This window comes from Anabrus simplex, chromosome 2 (assembly GCF_040414725.1).
Source record: "Anabrus simplex isolate iqAnaSimp1 chromosome 2, ASM4041472v1, whole genome shotgun sequence".
NCBI classification, from domain to species: domain Eukaryota; kingdom Metazoa; phylum Arthropoda; class Insecta; order Orthoptera; family Tettigoniidae; genus Anabrus; species Anabrus simplex.
The window spans coordinates 679,947,493-679,970,284 of NC_090266.1; positions in this window are offsets into that span (position 1 = coordinate 679,947,493).

The following is a 22,792-nucleotide window of genomic DNA, read 5'->3' on the forward strand; positions in this document are numbered from 1 at the left end:
TGTAAATGAAATATTGCCTAGTTAATTCAATTATATTTTAGAACATTATTTCCACACACATGACATTATTGTATTGCCCGCTTTACTTATTTTCGTCTCACTTCGGCAATGCTGGGGCTCGCGTCAGTTACGGTACACGAGGCATATAGGCGAAAGCAGACGCTGTCCATTCTGTGTATCGTTTCTTTTATTTTCAAAGCTTTCAGACAGAGCAACACTAAGGGTGGCGTGCATAACCAAGAGTAAGTTCTACTTCCGTAGTAAAGTACTCTTGAAGTCAGCATACTTTCGAAGTATTTTAGTCCTTTCAGACACTCCTGGACTAAATTACTACAAGAGTAAAATGTTGAAGAGCACCATCTTGTAGTATATTACTAAAGAAGTAAATAAAGTACGAATATAGGTTAGAATTTACTCTCACGTCGTGCATGGAGTAACCTACGTTTAGACTTGTTGACTAATAATAATATCGTGCCGTATATGAGAAGAAAGACGTTTCAAACGTGCTTATGGATTACTTAGATTATATTGACGATCTCGAAGCAGAAAACGATGGGAAATGTAATACGGTAGTGCGTAGGCCTACAGTGCTTGAAAGGCGAAAGCCGTATAATGTGCACACGGAGAGTTTCAGGAACGTTTTTTGTCTTAGGATGTAATCCTTTACTTTCTTTCTAAATCTACTTGGAGATCACTTACAGCTGAATTCTTGTCTTAATTTGGTTGTATATCTCAAATTACAGTTGCTGTGTGCCCTACGAGTGTTTCGTACCGGAGCATTTCAGTACAGTTGCCGGTGATCTAATTAATGTTTACCGTATCATTCATCGCGTGGTTAAAGCACGCCTGCAAATGATGATGATTGTTCGGAAAATAAAAGGATATTCTTCACGTTGGCAGGTTTCCACACATCGTGGGTGCAATTAACTGTGACTGCGCGCATATTCCCATTTTTTTTTCCCTCTCGGTGACAACGGTGAACTTTTCAGAAATCGGAAGAGGTACCGATATTTATCTTTCTTTTTTTTTTTCAATTTGCTTAACGTCGCACCGGCACAGATAGGTCTTATGGCAATGATAGGGCAGGAAAGGCCTAGGGATTGGAAAGCAGCCGTGGCCTTAAGGTAGAGCCTACAGACCCAGCATTTGCCTGGTGTAAAAATGGGAAAATTTCGCTGTGGATGTAGGCGATATGTATGAAGAAACCACCATCAGTTTTAATTTTTCCCGCGTGTCCATGACTTTCTGCTCTGCTTCCACCCTCGCTTTTAAGTCCTTCTACAGAATCTTAACTTGTTCTTCACTGCGTTTTCCGTCACTCGAAGCATTGAATTCTTCTGTCACGACTTTCCATGAATTTCTTTTCTTATCCAGCATCTTTATGTTGTGTTTCCTACACCCTATATCCTTTGCGTAGATCGTCATTATCTCTATTAACAAGCATTTATCTTTTTCGCTTGCGTTTTTCCCCGTTTCCTAACGCACATAACCTTATCAATTTAGATTTCTTTAAAGAAGATACACAAACACAACACTACTCCGCGAGTAACGAACGCTACTTCTATAGTAGTAACTAAAAGAGTAAATTGTACTTCAACTCTCCGGCGTTATTTCCGGAATAAATAACTCCCGTAGTAATTTACTTCTGTAGTATGGACTTCTTTAGTAAACGCTACTTCCGTAGTAATTTACTCCAAGATCGTGCACGACACCCTAGAAGTTATTTACTTCCTTAGTAATATACAGTGGTTTAGTTGGACCGGAACGAACCGGAACGCCTTTCCGGAAAATATTTTCCCGTTTTAGAATGACGTAACATTTTACATTCAGTAAGAAAATCGTATAATCTATACATAGCGCTGGAACGTCATGGGTGTACTCTAGCGGACTAATATCGAACCTTGCGGTTTTATGTTCATAAAATACGGTCGCTTTTACACTCCTGGGCGGTTTTCTGGTTCTCTAAGGTTGGCTACACTGTTATTGGATTCGGAGAGCGGTGAAGTGAGCACAACGTTCTTCCACTCATTATGTTTGTGTGAATCCAAGTTTTATTTTATGTTTTGCTCAATGTGTTACTGTGAAGCAGATATGGAATCTCTCTGCAGTTAATGAAAATCAGTAGCCCCGTAGTACCTTCTAAGTTTTCCAGTGGCTGTGAAAGTCAGTTGTGAGTGTGACCATGAGTTTACTCAATTGGCTGGGTTCAAAAAACGTGCTGCGGATGACGATGAAGAATCAAAGAATACTGGAAAGATGTGTGATGGGTCAAGTAAAAACGAAACTGAATGGAGTTCCGAGAACATTAGTTGCATTAAAGACGTGAGTATAAAGACAGAGCCTGGGTTAATGTTGCTGAAACGTGTGATGCAGATTCAAGGGAGAATCTAGGTTATGATTCTACACCTTCTATCATCGACTGTGAAATTCAAGGACTCAGCTACCGAAAACAAGGTTTTCCAGACTGTTGGAACGAGTCTCAGTGCCGTTATTTTTTTGTCAGATGACAACTGGTTATTTGCAGAAAATAAAAATTTAGGCTACAATATATGTAAAGAGGAAAGTAAATTAGGATTAGGATTTTCTAAAGGGGCAGGACTTAAGCTAATGAAAGTATGGGTAGAATGCAAGGTTCATCCCAAAGGAAATGATATTAATCAACAACAAATAAAACTTCGGAAAAAATATTTGAGCACAAAAATTCAGAATCTCACAAAAAAACTACGTTACAAAAATCAGAATCTAATAAAAAGATATTTGAAATTTGTTTGGACACCATGAATGTCAAACACCTAGAAACCACCGTTCGAGTATTTCGAACAGCATACTCAATTGCGAAAAGAAATAGACCCTTCGTAGACCTACAGGCTTATGTTGAACTTAAACAATTATATGGTTTACATACGGGACGAGTTCTTCATACAAATTTTAGTTGTGCTAATATTATTGAACACATTTCACAGGAAATGAGAAATAAAATAGCAAAATCTGTTACAGAAAATCAGAAGAGAATCAGTATTATGATTGACGAATCAACAACAGTTAGTGTAAAATCTGTTTTAGTATTATGTTTGAGATGTGCTCTTTCAGATAATTCTGAAGTTGTTTCCTTTTTCTGGGACGTGATAGAACTTGAATCAACCACAGCAGATGTTATTACTCGAGATATATTGAAGAATCTTGCTTCATATGGGATGAATGAAAACTTTCTGGCAGAACATTTAATTGGTCTAGCATGTGATGGGGCCTCTGCAATGTTAGGTAGAAAAATGGAGTTGGAGCACAGTTTTTAAAGTTATTTCCAGATATAGTAATCTGACACTGTTTAAACCACCGCTTGGAATTGGCCGTTTCTGATACAAGAAATGAAGTTACAGGTGTTAAGCATTTCCATTCTTTCTTTGACAAATTGTATTCTTTATACATTATGTCTCCCAAAAATCAAAGGGAACTCAACATTTGACGCTGCTTCACTGGAACAAAGAGTTAAGAAAATTGGGAAAATATTTACGATAAGATGGATAGCATCAAGCCAGAGAACTGTAAAAGCTATTTAGGAAAACTATAGTGCACTAGTAAAACATTTTAGTAAGGCCACTTCTACTTTGGATATCTGCTATGGTGATGAGAGTGTTGGCAACCTTTGTGACTTTTCCCACATGTCAGATAAGAGGAGGTACATTAATGCTTTTAGAAAGTATGTCGAGACCAAGAAAATTCCAGTGGGGCTGATGCCGTTAATCAAGACTGTACATACCATTCCCAGCTCTTCAGCAGAAACTGAAAGAGCTTTCAGTATTATGAATGAGATCCAAACGGAAAAGAGAAATAGACTGCTGGTTGGAAGAACAAGCGGACTTATTTTCATGAGCAGCGTTGAACCTCCTGTGCATATACACTGACTGACAGAGCAAATGCAACACCAAGAAGGAGTGGTCAGAACTTTATGCCAATTGCAGGGTAGACTGACGTCACTGAGGTATGCTCATGATGTGAAATGCGCCGCTGTGCTGCGCACGTAGCGAACGATAAATGGGACACGGCGTTGGCGAATGGCCCACTTCGTACCGTGATTTCTCAGCCGACAGTCATTGTAGAACGTGTTGTCGTGTGCCACAGGACACGTGTATAGCTAAGAATGCCAGGCCGCCGTCAACGGAGGCATTTCCAGCAGACAGACGACTTTACGAGGGGTATGGTGATCGGGCTGAGAAGGGCAGGTTGGTCGCTTCGTCAAATCGCAGCCGATACCCATAGGGATGTGTCCACGGTGCAGCGCCTGTGGCGAAGATGGTTGGCGCAGGGACATGTGGCACGTGCGAGGGGTCCAGGCGCAGCCCGAGTGACGTAAGCACGCGAGGATCGGCGCATCCGCCGCCAAGCGGTGGCAGCCCCGCACGCCACGTCAACCGCCATTCTTCAGCATGTGCAAGACACCCTGGCTGTTCCAATATCGACCAGAACAATTTCCCGTCGATTGGTTGAAGGAGGCCTGCACTCCCGGTCCGCTCAGAAGACTACCATTGACTCCACAGCATAGACGTGCACGCCTGGCATGGTGCCGGGCTAGAGCGACTTGGATGAGGGAATGGCGGAACGTCGTGTTCTCCGATGAGTCACGCTTCTGTTCTGTCAGTGATAGTCACCGCAGACGAGTGTGGCGTCGGCGTGGAGAAAGGTCAAATCCGGCAGTAACTGTGGAGCGCCCTACCGCTAGACAACGCGGCATCATGGTTTGGGGCGCTATTGCGTATGATTCCACGTCACCTCTAGTGCGTATTCAAGGCACGTTAAATGCCCACCGCTACGTGCAGCATGTGCTGCGGCCGGTGGCACTCCCGTACCTTCAGGGGCTGCCCAATGCTCTGTTTCAGCAGGATAATGCCCGCCCACACACTGCTCGCATCTCCCAACAGGCTCTACGAGGTGTACAGATGCTTCCGTGGCCAGCGTACTCTCCGGATCTCTCACCAATCGAACACGTGTAGGATCTCATTGGACGCCGTTTGCAAACTCTGCCCCAGCCTCGTACGGACGACCAACTGTGGCAAATGGTTGACAGAGAATGGAGAACCATCCCTCAGGACACCATCCGCACTCTTATTGACTCTGTACCTCGACGTGTTTCTGCGTGCATCGCCGCTCGCGGTGGTCCTACATCCTACTGAGTCGATGCCGTGCGCATTGTGTAACCTGCATATCGGTTTGAAATAAACATCAATTGTTCATCCCCAACTTTCATCCCTTTCGAACCACTCCTCCTTGGTATTGCATTGTCACTGTCAGTCAGTGTATTTAACCCACAACCATATGTCAAGTCATGGCTACGAAAGGGGAGACGATCTGCTTATGAAACAGCTTGTCGGAAACATGAGACCGCTGATTTTGACGCCCAGTACGAGTCCATTTGGAAATTGCTGAATTAATAAGGTGAGTTCCTGTAAATATTTTGTTCCAACTAAATCACTGGTAATATACTACAAGATGGTGCTCTTCAACATTTTACTCTTATAGTAATTTAGTCCAGGAGTATCTGAAAGGACTAAAATACTTCGGAAGTAACTTACTCTTGTATGGAAGTCGCCGAATGCTGACTTCAAGAGTACTTTACTACGGAAGTAGAACTTACTCTTGGTTGGTGCACGCCACCCTAACGCTACGTATCTGTAGGTGCTGACTGTGGAACTAGGACTTTCCTATAGCGAGATTTCTCCGCCCAGTAGACAGATTTACCAGCGTCTCTCCTTGCTCTCACTGGCTAGTATTTGGATCTCAGTTATAAAAGTGCACTTATTGGCTACCATCTCAGACATGCTTTTAATTTAATTAATTTTAATTTACTTTATTATAAGACAGTGTAAAATTAAAATAATAATATTCAAATACGAAGTATAGCAAACTTACAGCTAAAAAATGAATGATAGCATCAGAACCCTTCAAGTACACGCATTCTATTGCCCGCCAATACTAGTTACAGTATTATAACCACAAGAACTATTAGCCCACATTCTTAATAATGAACTCCAGAGTGTGTATACGAAAACAACAAAATTGCTTAACTTGATGCTGTATATTCCGTTAACGTCAGTTGCTAGTGAACGCGCTATGAGTGTCTTCAAACGAATTAATCCCTATTTAAGGAATTCCATGACCAACCAGAGACTGTCTAACTTGGGAACTCTTATCTATAGAGAAGGAACTGCTGTGGCATCTTAGCAAGACGCCTGACTTCAAGACGAGAATAACAGATATTTTTGCTGAAATGAAGGACACCGGGCGAGTTGGCCGTGCGCGTAGAGGCGCGCGGCTGTGAGCATGCATCCGGGAGATAGTAGGTTCGAATCCCACTATCGGCAGCCCTGAAGATGGTTTTCCGTGGTTTCCCATTTTCACACCAGGCAAATGCTGGGGCTGTACCTTAATTAAGGCCACGGCCGCTTCCTTCCAACTCCTAGGCCTTTCCTATCCCATCGTCGCCATAAGACCTATCTGTGTCGGTGCGACGTAAAGCCCCTAGCAAAAAAAGAAAAGAAATGAAGGACAGGCGGATTGAACTCATTTACAAGGATATTGTTTAAGGTGACTTGTACGAAAATTTATTTATTTCTTATTTCTCCTATTCAATTACATAACAATTAAGTATATTGCTATTTTTTATTCTAAAAGAATGTTGCTATCTGACAACTCCCGTTGAATATTTAGTCCATATTTAAAAATAAAACGAGTGCACGTAGGGTTATAGGTTGCTATAGGGTTTTTCTTAGTTTCAGAGTCATTAATATACTATTGAACACAGATCTGCATTCGTCGAAAACAAAATTCCATATATAATATAATTTAAACAGTTCACATTAAAAAAATCTCTGTCTACCCCCTTACTTAGTTCACGCCTCGTCACTGTATATTAACAGACCTATCCGTTTCACTACCTCAGGTGTAATATAGACAAATAGTTGCAATACGCGAGGATAACCATTCGCAGATGCGGATGAGGGAAGTGCGGATGCGGGTACGGATACATAGTAGTGTTATCCAGGAAATAGGTTAAAGCAGATGTTGACAAAAATAGAGGGGAGGGAGGAGGGTAAGGAGACGGTGGTAATCTTCCACGCTGGTACCATTAACGTAAGACAATCAGAAATATGTACTAACATACACAGTTAAAAAATTTGGGGAATATGTTTTGTAACGTCTGGTATGTGAACGTTAATTTGGTAGATGGGGTTCCAATGGTCGTACAGCATACCCTGAGACCTTAGCAATTCAGGGTATGTTAAATTGTTATACTCCATCAGTAGGAATAGCCATGCATTAAACTGTCAGGTGACCCCTCAAAACAAAGGTATCGTAGAGATAGGATAGGAATGGTGGGAGGGGGATTATTGAGTCTGGTGAAAGAAGAAGTTGTAAGCTACGAAAAAGTTAAAGGTAACAAACATGAAATTATAGGTGTAAGGCTCATTTCTAAAAATAATAGGCAACATGATATCTTTGGAGTGCATAGACCGAGAAAGGATAGCGCTGTACGGATTCAGAATTATTTTATAAGATAATCAGATATGTGGGAAACGACATGGAAGAGGAATGTGATTGTAGCGGGAGATCTGAATTTACCATATGTCAATTGGGAAGGAAATGCGAACGATAGGTAGCATGACCAACAAATGGCAAATAAGTTAATATGGGAAGGACAGCTGATTAAGAAAGTGATGGAACCAGCTAGAGGGAAAAATATACTGGATGTGGCGCTGGTGAAACCAGATGAGCTCTATAGAGGAACCGAAGTAATAGACGGTATTAGCGACTAAAAATTGCTTTTGTCGTAGTTAAAAAGAAATGTGATAGGAAGGAAAGTCGTAAAAGTAGGACTATTAAGGAATACCATATGGCTAATTAAGCAGGCATGAGGAAGTTTTTTAAAAGTAACTATGATAGGTAGAAAACGGTTAAAAAGGTAAACAGATTCTGGGATGGGTTTAAAGCAATTGTTGAGGAATGTGGTAACAGGTCTGTACCATTAATGGCAGGTAAGGAATGGTAAAGTCCCACCTTATTACAATAGAGGTATAAAGAGACTAAGAAGGAGGTGCAGACTGGAAAGAAATAGAGTTAGAAATGGCTGTGGAAGTAAGGAGAATTTGAACGAAATTGCTAGGAAATTGAATCTAGCAAAGAAGTCAGCTAAGGATAGCATGATGACAAGCATAATTGGCAGTCATACAAATTTCAGTGAAAAGTGGAAGGGTGTGAATAGGTATTTTAAGGCAGAAACAGGTTCCAACAAGGACATTCCAGGAATAATTAATGAACGAAGGGACAGAAGTATTCAGTCAGCAGTATGTAAAGATTGTTGGTTACACTCCGCTGACAGCTGGGAACATGCCACTTAGCTGAGTACCTTGTCTTCTTTCTCCCAGTTCTTCCCAGCCCAAACTTTGCAACATTTTTGTAACGCTACTCTTTTGTCGGAAATCACCCAGAAAAAAATCGAGCTGCTTTTCTTTGGATTTTTTCCAGTTTTTGAATCAAGTTAACCTGGTGAGGTTCCCATACACTGGAACCATACTCTAGTTCGGTTCTTTCCAGAGATTTATATGCCCAATCCTTTACATCCTTACTACAACCCCTAAACACCCTCATAACCATGTGCTGAGATCTGTGTCCTTTATTATCAATCCCATTTATGTGATTACCCCAACGAGTCTTTCCTTATATTAACACCTAGACACTTACAATGATCCCCAAAAGGAACATTCACCCCATCAACGCAATAATTAAAACTGAGGGGAATTTTCCTATTTGTGAAACTCACAACCTGACTTTTAACCCCGTTTATCATCATACCAATGACTGCTGTCCATCTCACAACATTATCAAGGTCATTTAGCAGCTGCTCACAATCTTGGAACTTATTTATTACTCTATACAGAATAACATAATCTGCAAAAATCCTCACCTCTGATTCCACTCCTTTACTCATATCATTTTTATATATCAGAAAATAAAAAGGTCCAATAATACTGCCTTGAAGAATTCCCCTCTTAATTATTACAGGATCAGATAAAGCTTCGCCACTCTAATTCTCTGAGATCTATTTTCTAGAAATATAGCAACCCATTCAGTCACTCTTTTGTCTAGTCCAAATGCACTCATTTTTGCCAGATGTCTCCCATGATCCACCCTATCAAATGCCTTAGACAGGTCAATCGCTATACAGTCCATTTGACCTCCTGAATCCAAGATATCTGCTATATCTCGCTGAAATCCTACAAGTTGAGCTTCAGTGGAGTAACCTTTCCTAAAACCGAACTACGTTCTATCGAACCAGTTATTAATTTCGCAAACATGTCTAATATTATCAGAAAGAATGGCTTCCCAAAGCTTACATGCAATGCATGTCAAACTTACTGGCCTGTAATTTTCAGCTTTATGTCTATCACCATTTCCTTTATACACAGGAGCTACTATAGCAACTCTCCATTCATTTGGTATAGCTCCTTCAAACAATAATCAAATAAGTACTTGATATAAGGTACTATATCCCAACCCATTGTCTTTAGTATATCCCCAGAAATCTTATAAATTCCAGCTGCTTTTCTAGTTTTCAACTTTGTGTCTTATTGTAAATATCATTGTTAACATATGTAAATTTTAATACTTCTTTAGCCTTAGTCACCTCCTCTACCTGGACATTACCCTTGTAACCAACAAACTTTACATACTGCTGACTGAATATTTCTGCCTTTTGAAGATCCTCACATACTCACTCCCCTTGTTCATTAACTATTCCTGGATATCTTTCTTGGAACCTGTTGTTTATGCCTTAAAGTGCCTAAACATACCATTCCATTTTTCACTAAATTTTGTATGACTGTCAATTATGCTTGCCATCATGTTATCCTTAGCTGCCTTCTTTGCTAGATTCAATTTCCTAGTACGTTCCTTCAATTTCTCCTTATTTCCACAGCCATTTCTAACTCTATTTCTTTCCAATCTGCACCTCCTTCTTAGTCTCTTTACTCTATTGTAGTAAGGTGGGTATTTACCATTACTTACCACCTTTAAAGGTACAAACCTGTTTTCACATTCCTCAACAATTGCTTTAAACCCATCCCAGAGTCTGTTTACATTCCTATTTACCGTTTTCCACCGATCATATTTACTTTTTTTAAACCGCTTCTGCCTGCTTTATCAGCCATATGGTACTGCCTAATACTATTACTTTTACAACCTCCCTTCCTATCACATTTCTTTTTAACTACGACAAAAGCAATTTTTAGTCACTAATACCATCTATTACTTCGGTTTCTCTATAGAGCTCATCTGGTTTCACCAGCCCCACATCCAGTATATTTTCCCTCTAGCTGGTTCCATCACATTCTGAATCAGCTGTCCTTCCCATTTTAACATATTTGCCATTTGTTGGTCATGCTTCCTGTCGTTCGCATTTCCTTCCCAATTGACATATTCAGCTCTCCCGCTACAATCACATTCCTTTTCCATGTCGTTTCCCACACAGCTGATTATCTTATAAAATAATTCTGAATCCGTACAGCGCTATCCTCTCCCGGTCTATGCACTCCAAAGATATCATGTTGCCTATTATGTTTAGAAATGAGCCTTACACCTATAATTTCATGTTTGTTACCTTTAACTTTTTCGTAGCTTACAAATTCTTCCTTCACCAGAATTAATACTCCCCCTCCTACCATTCATCTCTACGATACACACTCCAGTACCGTGAGAAATTTTCTGCATCCATAACCCTTCCAAACAAATTTCCTAACTTTTGCATACCACTGCGGTTTAAGTGAAGGCCATCTGAGCGCAGATCCCTATCTCCTACCCACCCATTAGGATCTAGAAATTTCACTCCCAGTTTCCCACGTACCCACTCCATAGTCTCATTTAAATCCCCAATCACCCTCCAGTCAGTATCCCTCCTACACAGCATTCCAGTGATAACAACCTCCGCTTCCTTAAACTGCACCCGTGCTGCATTCGCTAGATCCCACACATCCCCAACTATGTTGGTACCTATACCAGCTTGCCTTATGTTGTTGGTACCAATGCGAAACACTACCACCTTCTCCTTCCCCTCCTCCCTCTCTTCTACTTTTCTCAACACCTGTTTCAACCTAATTCCTGGATAACACGCTACCCTGGTTCCCTTTCCTCCGCACACTTTCCCCACATGTCTAACGATGGAATCCCCCATGACCAGAGCCTCAACCCTGCCCACCTCATTTGATCCCGTCCCTTCCTGGTCAGCCCAATCTTTCCTGATAGCTGCATAAGCTACTTCCTCCTCCCTTTCTTTCCCTCCCGTGACCCTGTTCACCTGTCTTTTCCTATCCTCTACTCTATATTTCCCTTTCCTACCTCCCCCCCCCCTACTTCCACACATCTAAGTAACAGTTCCCTGTTCCTCATCTTCCCTCTGTTGTTCTTCCTGGAGTGACTCGTACCAATTTCTCACAGACACCTGTCCTGAATTCTGATCCTGAATAGAGCCCTTAGCCTACAATCTCCTTCCCCTTAGAACATTAGACCACTTATCTTCTACAATTTCCCCCTTTCCTTCCCATCCCTGTTTTACACCTGCTGTAACCTGTACGTTGCTTAAGGGAGGCCTACCTTCCTTCCTGACTTCTGTGAGAATCCTAAATATCTCATTCAAACTCTCAAACTCGTCCCTCACACCCCTCAATACCTCGCCAAACCCACAGTTCCTACACTTGCACTCCTTAGCCATTCTTTACAGAAAAAATGATAAGAGGAAAAATAAAATAACTTTTTTGTGCAAAAAAGAATGGAAAGAAATATTGTCTAGGATTGTACTCAAAGATCCCACGACAATAAGGTAATTAATATACTACTACACTACAATACTACTTAGTCGTACTCTGGTTTTATTCTAAAACACCCTAACAGATAAAAACTGCTGTTAATTACTGAATACCGAAAGGAATACACAAGAATTACACAATTCTATACTGCAGTTAAGCCTATCCTGATTACAACAACAGAATTTCAGTAAGAGATTTTCTACAGATACCTCTACTATACTACACAAATATTTTACAATAATAAAATAATAATTTCTAATTTCTAATAAGATGTTACTCTTATACTACTGTACAGTACACTACAATAATGTTAAACTACATTCGGACGTATTCTAATTACAATACCGGTACCGTATATCACTACTAAGCACAAACAGAAATTAAAATTGCAAGTTTGAAATTTGCACGAACTACTGTACTTAGCGGTTACAAAAAAAGCTAAATGCTTGGACAGATTACAGTATTATAAGTACTATGCTCTAATAGATACACACGAAAGATAAACACACAAAGATACACACGAATATAGCAGGTAAGATATTGTACTATCTAAATATACCGTATCTACACTGCAATTCTCAACTGAAATGTGGTTATATGATTTTTACCGCTGGTGGATTGTTATTATTTTCCCTACTACGTGGGGCGGAGAATAAGACTGTCCTTAAATGCTGAAAAATAAGAGATTGTCTACATTAATTTCTGTCAAAACTACGCCGGGGTATTGAACTGCAATATTATTGGGATAGACCCTATAGGAATTTGATTATTAACTTTTACTCGATGTATGAACAAAGGTGCAAAGTACCGTACAAAGTATGCCGGGAACTTAGACTACAAATTATCGGAATAAAGTATTCAGCTGATTTCGTATTTGTTTACACAGCTACCATGTGCATGTAGCCCCTACTCTTTGATCTCGTCGGAATGTAGCATCAAACGTCAACAATCCAAAAACTCATACGTACCGTAATTATTCAGTGAAACTGCGGTGTGTTCTCTTTAAATTCTTTTAAAATCGAAGTTTACAGGCGTATCGTGGTATTTAATTTAATAAATTGATAGTTTGAACGGATATCTATACGAAATAACGGAAAAGTTGCGGCGGAAGTTACGGTACTTTTCCTTACGATAATCTGCCTTTGTAAGTATTATACCATCGAACCTACATATATTTACAAATATTTTTTAATGTTAATATTATTACCTAAAGTATTTCCTAAACCTAAACCTACTTAACCTAGAAAACGTAATTTACTGAACACCAACTGAATTACTTGTTATAAAATTCAAACAAATGTCACTACTCCTATTTTCTACCAATAAGCACTAAAGACGAACATATAAACAGCACTAAATGAATCACACACGCACACACACACACAAAATTAAACAATTTCAGTAGGTTTTAACTACTTTGTCATTACAATAATGCAAGAGCTCTCTAAACAGCCGACCGTTCACAAGCGCATCCAACAAGGGCCTTTCAGGAACTGAGGCAAGTGCTACTATGCAAGATAGCTGCTATACTGTATTCTCATGAGCCGAACTCTAGAGAGCTACCTCAGGAGCTTACAACTTGTAACTTATGGCCCATTCGTTTTATCGCCTTGCCTCAGGCAGGGGCTAGTAGGCAACATAGCTGCTGTACATTGGTTATCTTAGACTAATTTTGAGAAGCTCGGCTATCGTTCATCCTTCTAACCAGATGCCCTTCCTAACTTTAGTCTAGCGCACACACGGGCTCTTATGGGACTAACCCGGGGAGAGCTGCACTAGGGTTCTCGAAGAATGATTGCCGCTCAAAGCCTGGAGGTATGCAGGTCTTATGGTTACAAGCCACTCGGGATGTTAAACGGTAGTAACCGCCATTAACACCACAGCGAGGGTTGTAATCTCGTCTTACCGAGGTATAGCCAGTTCTCCACTCGCTCTGTGAAGGCTCTAACATCAACTAGTTAAAGCTTGGAGGTATGCAGTTTTAGGGTTAGAAGATAACAGGGATGTTAGAAGGTAGAAACCGCCATTAACACAGCAGCAGAGGTTGTAAGCCTGTCTTACAGAAGTGTAGCAAGAACTCTACTCCCTACAAATTTCATGGCAGAAAAATGCTAAGGGGCCTAAGTAGCAACCGAACGGTTGGACTTATCACTTTATAACTTATGCCATAGTGTTCTAGATAGCGAGATCAGATGGGGTGTTTCATGGTTAGGGGCAACGGAAATTGTCCCTATTGCTCCAGGACGCACCATTTTCGAGATATTTGACTCCTTGGCACTTAAGCCCGCACATTAAACGAATCGAACTGTTGTTTCCAGCACTTTTTGGCATATGCTATTGTAAAAACAGACAAAGTTACGAAAGTTGCTCCTAAGCACACATTAATCCATCACCCCCACGCACAGAGAGAAAACACAAGCCATGGTGATTCAATCACCCCACTACGGGTTGGCGTAAGGAAGGGCAGCCGGTAAGGAGGTGGATGTGTCAATCAACGCAGGAGGCTCGATTTCATCTGAAATATATCAACATATTGCCCATATGAACCAAGCCTCGGGCGCTTCATTCCCCCTTCCTTGACTATCGCTTCTAATCTCCCTACCCATCCTGTATAAGGTACCTATATAAGATAGGTTATACGCTTTTTGTGTTAGGTTACTGTTAACCGTCAAGCTGTTCACATCGTGGTAAGACCTCACGTCCTAAAACTACTATAGGTTCCTTTTCTAATCTACACAGCTTTGTATTACATTACATAAGTAGAGAGTAGCAGGTGTCTAGTAGATGTAGTTTCTAGCTATATTTTCAAAGAGTGTGGAAAACATTTCCCCGAGGCTAACACAAGAGACGACATGAGATATCTTGTAGTACAATTTTTCAATGCAAACATTGTAGAAGAGAGTTCAAGAACGCTTACAACGCTCAACGTCACGAAGCCGTGTGTAATGTAGCTTCATCGAGAAGAAAATATAAAGAGCTCAACCATATTCTAGCAAATACTGATTATTTAAAAAAGTACACCTCTGCGAGAGATTTTTAATTCCCTCTTGTTGTCTAGGCCTGCTACAAGTTCTGTTACTAAGCACACAATTCGAGATAAAAAAAGAAGCAAGATGATGATGAGTATGATGAGGATGAGGATGCTGATGATAATAGTGAAAATAAAGAAAAAGGAGAAGCAGAAGAAAAAGAAGATCTCAACATTTCTTTGCCAGTAGAACTCTATGATTTTGCTTCATTTTCTAAGCCTACTACACGTTCCGTCTCCGTGCAAATATCTCAAAAGGAAGAGATGCAAGATGAAATACCGGTAGAAGAAGATTTCAACGCTTCTTTGCTATCAAAACAAGTTAAATGTGTACCTAGAAACGCGACTGCAGAAGCACGTATTACATCAAAACAAGTCCCTACACATCGACTGTCTGCATGCAGGCTCAAATTTTACGACAAGCCTCTCTTACCCCATGTAGACGTAAGATACTGTAAAGACCCCAACCTACTCGCAACACTTTTGCAACGGCTAAGATGCTGTTTACACAGAGTATAAAGCAGATATTTTTGAAATAGAGCAAGAATTACTTCGTGCAGATATTATTGAGTAATAGCACTTCAAAGTGAAGACCATACCTTTAAGTTCTCTCTCGACAGTACAGTAGAAATAACACCTTCCTACATTCCCAGCCCTCACACTTACCATCACCTAAGTTATCCTTCTGTAGCATATAGTGGATCGAGCAGCTATACTGGTTCAGACCCTTTTCCAACATTTTCCCTTCCTTGGTGTGTTAACTCCACCTTTAGCTGTAGATCCGGTCTCAAGCCCGGATAAAGGGGGAGAGACATCCTAAATACTAGAAAAATGTAAACCCTTTTGCCATTTAGTCCTTTAGACTTTTTTCCCTTTTGCCCTTTTTCCATTTAGCAATTTTGTCCTTTATGCGGTCGCGCCCTCGCAGAGGGAGTAGAGTACCTGCTACACATCCGTAAGACAGGCTTACAACCTCTGCTGCTGTGTTAATGGCGGTTTCTACCTTCTAACGTCCCGGTTATCATGTAACCCTAACAATGCATACCTCCAAGCTTAAAATAGTTGATGTTAGAGCCTTCACAGAGCGAGTAGAATACTGGCTACACCTCGGTAAGACGAGACTACAACCCTCGCTGTGGTGTTAATGGCGGTTACTACCTTCTAACATCCCGGTTGTCTTGTAACCCTAACACCTGCATACCTCCAAGCTTTGAGCGGCTATCTTTCCTCGAGAGCCCTAGTGCAGATCTCCCCGGGTTAGTCCCACAAGAGTCCATGGATATGCAAGAGCCCCTGCGTTGCACTGAAGTTAGGAAGGTCAACCGGTTAGGAAGATGAAACCCCCGCATTAGCCCTATACGCAAAAAGCCCTAGCACAGCGCTCCCCAAGTTAGTACCATAAATGCCCATGTTTAACCACTAGCTCCTATGCTAAACTAATGTTATGAAGGGCAGCTGGTTAGAAGAATGAGCGATAACCCAGCTCCTCTTAAAGTTAGTCTAATGTAATCAATGAACAGCGGCTCTCCTGCCTAGTAGGCCCTGCCTCAGTTCCCAAAGTTAGGCGATAAAACAAATGGGCCATAAGTTACAAGTTTTAAACCCGTGAGGTAACTCTCTACAGTTAGGTCCATAAGCATACAGTGTGGCAGCCATCTTGCACAACAGCACTTGCCTCAGTTCTCGAAAGGGTGATAAAAGTAATAGGTCATAAATTACACGTTATGAGCCCCTGAGGCAGCCCTCTAGTTAGGTCTATACGAATAGAGTATCGCAGATATCTTGCACAACAGCACTTGCCTCAGTTCTCGAATGTTAGGTTGATAAAATTAAAAGGTCATAAGTTACAAATTGTGAGCTCCCGAGGTAACTTTGTAGAGTTAGGTCTATAAGAAGAATGTATCACCATTAGCTCCTGGTCCATCTCCTTAAAGTTAGTCTCATATATCCAATGTATAGCGGCAATCTTGCCTCGGGGGCCCAAGCACGAGGAAGTCAATCAATCAATCAATCAATCAATCAATCAATCAATCAATCAATCAATCAATCAATCAATCAATCAATCAATCAATCAATCAATCAATCAATCACTACTGATCTGCATTTAGGGCAGTCACCCAGGTGGCAGATTCCTGCCTGTTGTCTTCCTAGCCTTTTCTTAATGATTGCAAACAAATTGGAAATTTATTGAACATATCCCTTGGCAAGTTATTCGAATCCCTAACTCCCCTTAATATAAATGAACATTTGCCCCAATTTGTCCTTTCGAATTCCAACTTTATCTTCATATTGTGTTCTTTCATACTTTTAAAGACACCACTCAAAAATATTCGTCTGCTGATGACATTCCACGCCATCTCTCCACCGACAGCTCGGAACATACCACTTAGTCGAACACCTTGTCTCCTTTCTGACAAGTCTTCCCAGCCCAAATTTTGCAACATTTTTGTAACGCTACTCTTTTGTCGGAAAACACCCAGAACAAATCGAGATGCATTTCTTTGGATTTTTTCCAGTTCTTGAATCAAGTAATACTGGTGAGGGCCCCATACACTGGAACCGTGCTCTAGTTGAGGTCTTACCAGAGATTTATATGCCCTCTCCTTTACATCCTTACTACAACCCCTAAACACCCTCATAACCATGTGCAGAGATCTGTACCCTTTATTTACAATCCCATTTATGTGATAACCCCAATGAATATCTTTCCTTATATTAAGGCCTTGGTACTTACAATGATCCCTAAAGGGAACTTTCACCCCATCAACGCAGTAATTAAAACTGAGAAGACTTTCCTATTTGTGAAAATAATAACCTGACTTTTAACCCCGTTTATCGTCATACCATTGCCTACTGTCCAGCTCACAACCTAATCGAGGTCATTTTGGAGTTGCTCACAATCTTGTAACATCTTTATTACTCTGTACAGAATAGCATCGTCAGAAAAAAGCCTTATCTCTGATTCCACTTCTTTACACATGTCACTGATATATTTAAGAAAACATAAAGGTCCAATAATACTGCCTTGAGGGACAGATAAATCTTCGCATACTCTAATTCTCTGAGTTCTGTTTTCTAGAAATATAGCCACCCATTCAGTCACACTTTTGTCAAGACCTATTGCACTCATTTTTCCCAGTAGTCTCCCATGATCTACCCTGTCAAATGCCTTGGATAGTTAAATTGCGATACCGTCCATTTGCCCTCCTGAATCCAGGATATCAACTATATCTTGTCGGAATCCTACAAGTTGAGCTTCAGCGGAGTAACCTTTCCTAAATCCAAACTGCCTTCTACCAAACCAGTTTTTAATTTCACAAACATGTCTATTATAATCAGAAGGAATGCTTTCCCAAAGCTTACATGCAATGCATGTCAAACAGACTGGTATGTAGTTTTCAGCTTTATGTCTATCACCCTTTCCTTTATACACAGGGGCTACTATAGCAATTCTCCATTCATTTGGTATAGTTCCTTCATGCAAACAATAATCAAATAAGTACTTCAGATATGGTACTATATCCCAACCCATTGTCTTTAGTATATCCCCCAAAACCCTATGAATTCAAGCTGCTTATCTCGTTTTCAAATTTGTAGCTTACTGTAAATGTCATTTGTCATAGGCAAATTTTAATACTTCATTAGCATTAGTCACCTCCTCTATCTGGACATTATCCTTATAACCAACTATCTTTACATACTGCTGAATGAATACTTTTGCCTTTTGTAGATCCTCACATACACACTCCCCTTGTTCATTAATGATTCCAGGAATATCCTTCTTGGAACGTGTTTCTGCCTTAAAGTACCTACACATACACTTCCATTTTTTACTAAAATTTGCATGACCGCCAGTTATGCTTGTCATCATGTTATCCTTAGCTGACTTATTTGCTAGATTCAATTTCCTAGTAAGTTCCTTCAATTTCTCCTTACTTCCACAGCCATTTTTATCTCTATTTCTTTTTAACCTGCACCTCCTTCTTAGTCTCTTTATTTCTCTGGTACCTATAATATATTGGATCTTTACCATTCCTTACCACCTTTAAAGGTACAAACCTATTTTCACGTTCCTCAACAATTGCCTTAAACCCATCCCAGAGTCTGTTTACATTTTTATTTATCGTTTTACACCGATCTTAGTTACTTTTTCAAAACTCCTTCATGCCTGTTTTATCAGCCAGATGGTACTGTCTAATAGTTCTAATTGTAATATCTTCTTTTCTTTCACATTTTTTACTACGACAAGAACAGCTTCGTGATCATTAATAACTTCTATTACTTCGGTTTCTCTATGTAGCTCATCTGGTTTTACCAGCACCACATCCAGAATATTCTTCCCTCTAGTTGGTTCCATCACTTTCTGAATCAGATGCCCTTCCCATATTACCTTATTTGCCATTTGTTTGTCATGCTTCCTGTCGTTCCATTACCTTCCCTATTGACATTTGGTAAATTGAGATCACCCACTACAATCACGTTCCTTTCCTCATCGTTTCCCACATAGCTGATGATCTTATCAAATGATTCTGAATCAGCGTCCGCGTGACCCTTTCTTGGTCTGTACGCTACAAAGACATCAAGTTGCCTATTATCTTTAGAAATGAGCCTTACACCTATAATTTCATGTTTGTCATTTTTAACTTCTTCGTAGCTTACAAATTCTTCTTTCACCAGAATGAATACTCCCCCTCCCACCTTTATGTTTTCTTATATACATAAACTATCTATTACTCGTGGTTTCACTCGCGTGGATATCGCAATTTGATCAAGGTAATCGTTCCTCGGTACTGCAATTGTATTAACTGAAGATCCCTAAAGTCGTCCAATAAAAACTCACCGAAAATTGGCATTTAATTACTAAGTACGGTACCTCTTTGTAAACCACGTTTACGGTATTCCATTTTGGGGCTAAGATGACCAGGTTACTGGCAGAGCTAACTCTGGAACATGCGACATAGAACTATAAATGTGAGAAACGAACCTCTCTCAAGTCGAAAATAAAAGTCTTTTTATTTTTAAAGGAGATCCCAAATACCTATTTCCACGTCTGTAACATCTTCAGTTTTTTAAATATAAGTGTCCCCATGAAAAGAATTCAACACCTTTTTCAGTCCTTCCCCCACCGACGTAGATTTTTTGGAAACAAAAATTAAGTGTTTCTTTATTTCTAAAGGAGATTCCAAGTACCAGTTTCCACGTCACAACATCTTACATTTTTTACATATACATCCTCATAAAAAGAATTCAAATCATTCACTTCATTTCAACCACCCCTCCCCCATAAAGTGGATTTTCCTAAAATAAAATACGTGTTTAAATCAGACAACCTGAGGATTCCATCCCTGGCCTTTGCTGATGACCTTACTTTATTAGCAAACGACATGCATGAGGCCACTATGCAGCTTCAAACACTGCACTCTATTGCAGCTAAAGCGGGCCTCACGATCAACATTGGAAAGACCGAGTTTATGACCAACATCAAAGATGCCCCTTCAACAATGGGAGTCAGTGATACAAAACACATGAAGAGAGCTAAAAATGTGAAGTACCTCGGAGAGTGGGTATCGGAGGACCTAAGTGAAACGATGGCTCTTGAACAAAGGAGAATCAAATTAGACAAGGCCTACCATGCCTGCAGAAAACTGTATGCCTCAAAGCATTTATCAAAGAATGTAAAACTGAGACACTATAATGCAGTAGTCAGACCATCAGTCCTCTATGCAGCAGAATGCCTATCCCTAACTAAAAAAACCCCACTGAGAGCCCTGGAAGAGCAAGAACGGAAATTCCTGAGAAGAATAATAGGGCCAAGGATCCTACCAGATGGAAGGCGATGGTACAAACCCAACAATGAGCTCTACCAGCATCAAGAAACCCTCATAGATGCCATCAGGAGAAAACGTCTGACTTTCTATGGACACCTATACAGAATGGATCCTAATAGATTATCCCATAAGATCTTCAAGGTTGCTAACAAAGGCAAAGCTACTGGATTCCCCTGGACCAAACAAGTGGACAAAGATCTTGCAGAGCTTAATATTAATCAAGCCGCCATTACTGACAGAAATGCATACCGTTTAATGGTCAAAACTAAACCTTTCCTAACATCCCTTACATCAGCTAGCCACAAAGGAGCCGGGAATTGGTCAGAGGAGCGCAGGAAAGAATTCAGCTAGAAAATGAAGGAATACTGGGCCAGCAGGAAGGCTCAAGAGGCCACTAAGAACACAATCCAGTATGCTAAAAGGGGCAGACGAAGACAAAAACACAGCTAGAACACAAGCACCGTGGTCCACAGATGGCCTAAACGCAAAGAAAAAAATACGTGTTTATTTTTAAAGGAGTTGCCGATTTTTACATTTGTAACACATTCAGTTTTTGAGATATAAGTATCCTCAAAAAAGAATTCAACTCCTCTTTAATTTTTCATCCCCTCCCTAAATAAGTAATTTTCCGAAAAAATATTTATTTATGTTTAAAGGTGATTCCAAATACCAATTTTCACACCTGTTATGCCTTCGGTTTTTGAGATATAAGTATCCCTGTTAAAGGATTCTACCCCATTCTCAGTCCCTTTCACCCCTCCATTTAAGTGGATTTTCCAAAAATTAAAACATATGTGTTTCTTTATTTTTAATGAAAATTCCAAATATCAATTTTACGGCTGTAACATGTCAAGATTTAAAAAAGTCATACCTTTTCACTTCTTTTCACCGATTAAGTGGAATTTCCGAAAACAAAAAGTACATGTTTCTTTATTTTTAAAGGAGATCCCAAATACCAATTTTTAATTCTGTAACATGTTAAGTTTTTGAGTTATACATTTTTAAATTCACCACCTTTTCACTTATTTTTACTCCCTTTATATGGATTTTCAAAAAACATATACATGTTTCTTTATTCGTAAAGGAGATTCCAAATACTAATTTTCACGTCTGTAACACCTTCAGTGTTTGAGATATAAGTATCCTCGTTAAAGGATTCTACCCCTTTTTCAGTCCTTTTCACCCACTTAAGTGAATTTGTCGAAAACAAAAAAGTATTTCTTTACTTTTAAAGGACACTCCAAATACCACTTTTTACGGCTGTAACATGTTAAGTTTTTTAGGTATACTCATTTTAATTCAACCCCATTTTTCACTTATTATTAAAGGATGTCTGCCATTGCCTTGAGCTGGTGGACCTTCTGGAGATGGACGAGGCAAGTCCTCCCCTGCCACCTCTACGAACGCACTCTACTGCTGGAATGGAGAGATCAAAAGACAAGATGGCCCAAAAGGTCCCAGCTTTTAAAGCGGAGAGGAAGGCTCCAGAATTCTCTGGGCCGAAGCCTTGAACACACCCACAAATTTGATTGGTTGATTAAATAAATTTCAAAAATTCCTTATTCGTTAATTTTTAAGGCCGGCGGGAAGAGATAGAATTGCTGATAACCTTAGAACCCTAAAAACAATCTACAAACAATTCAGTTTTACCAACTAATGACTACAAAATTTTCTTGAAAACTAACTGTCCATCCTCTCGCCAGAGAGAGCACATAAGTTGACAGTAGGTACATCTGACGATAAACATTCAAATTTCTTTCACTATAAGTTTCACAGTGTATATTAGAGATGGCTTTCTAAAAGGCGCTCGTTTTAAATGTAGGGAGTTGGTGTATCTCGGATACATTAACATAACGTGAAAAATACTCCATTTTTAACAGTGGTACCAGCGATCATTCAACCAATCGACGAGTCTGTGTATATGGTCGTGAAATATTCATTAGAGAGTTGCTAGTTACCTTTGCGCGACCGAGCAGGAAAGGCTTCGGCTTAACAGCGGCTAGTTTTACTATCCTTCCAGCCTTGAATCCGGGAGGTTGAAGGGCTGGTTCGCACCGTCGACTGTCCTGAGAACGGTTTTTCTGTGT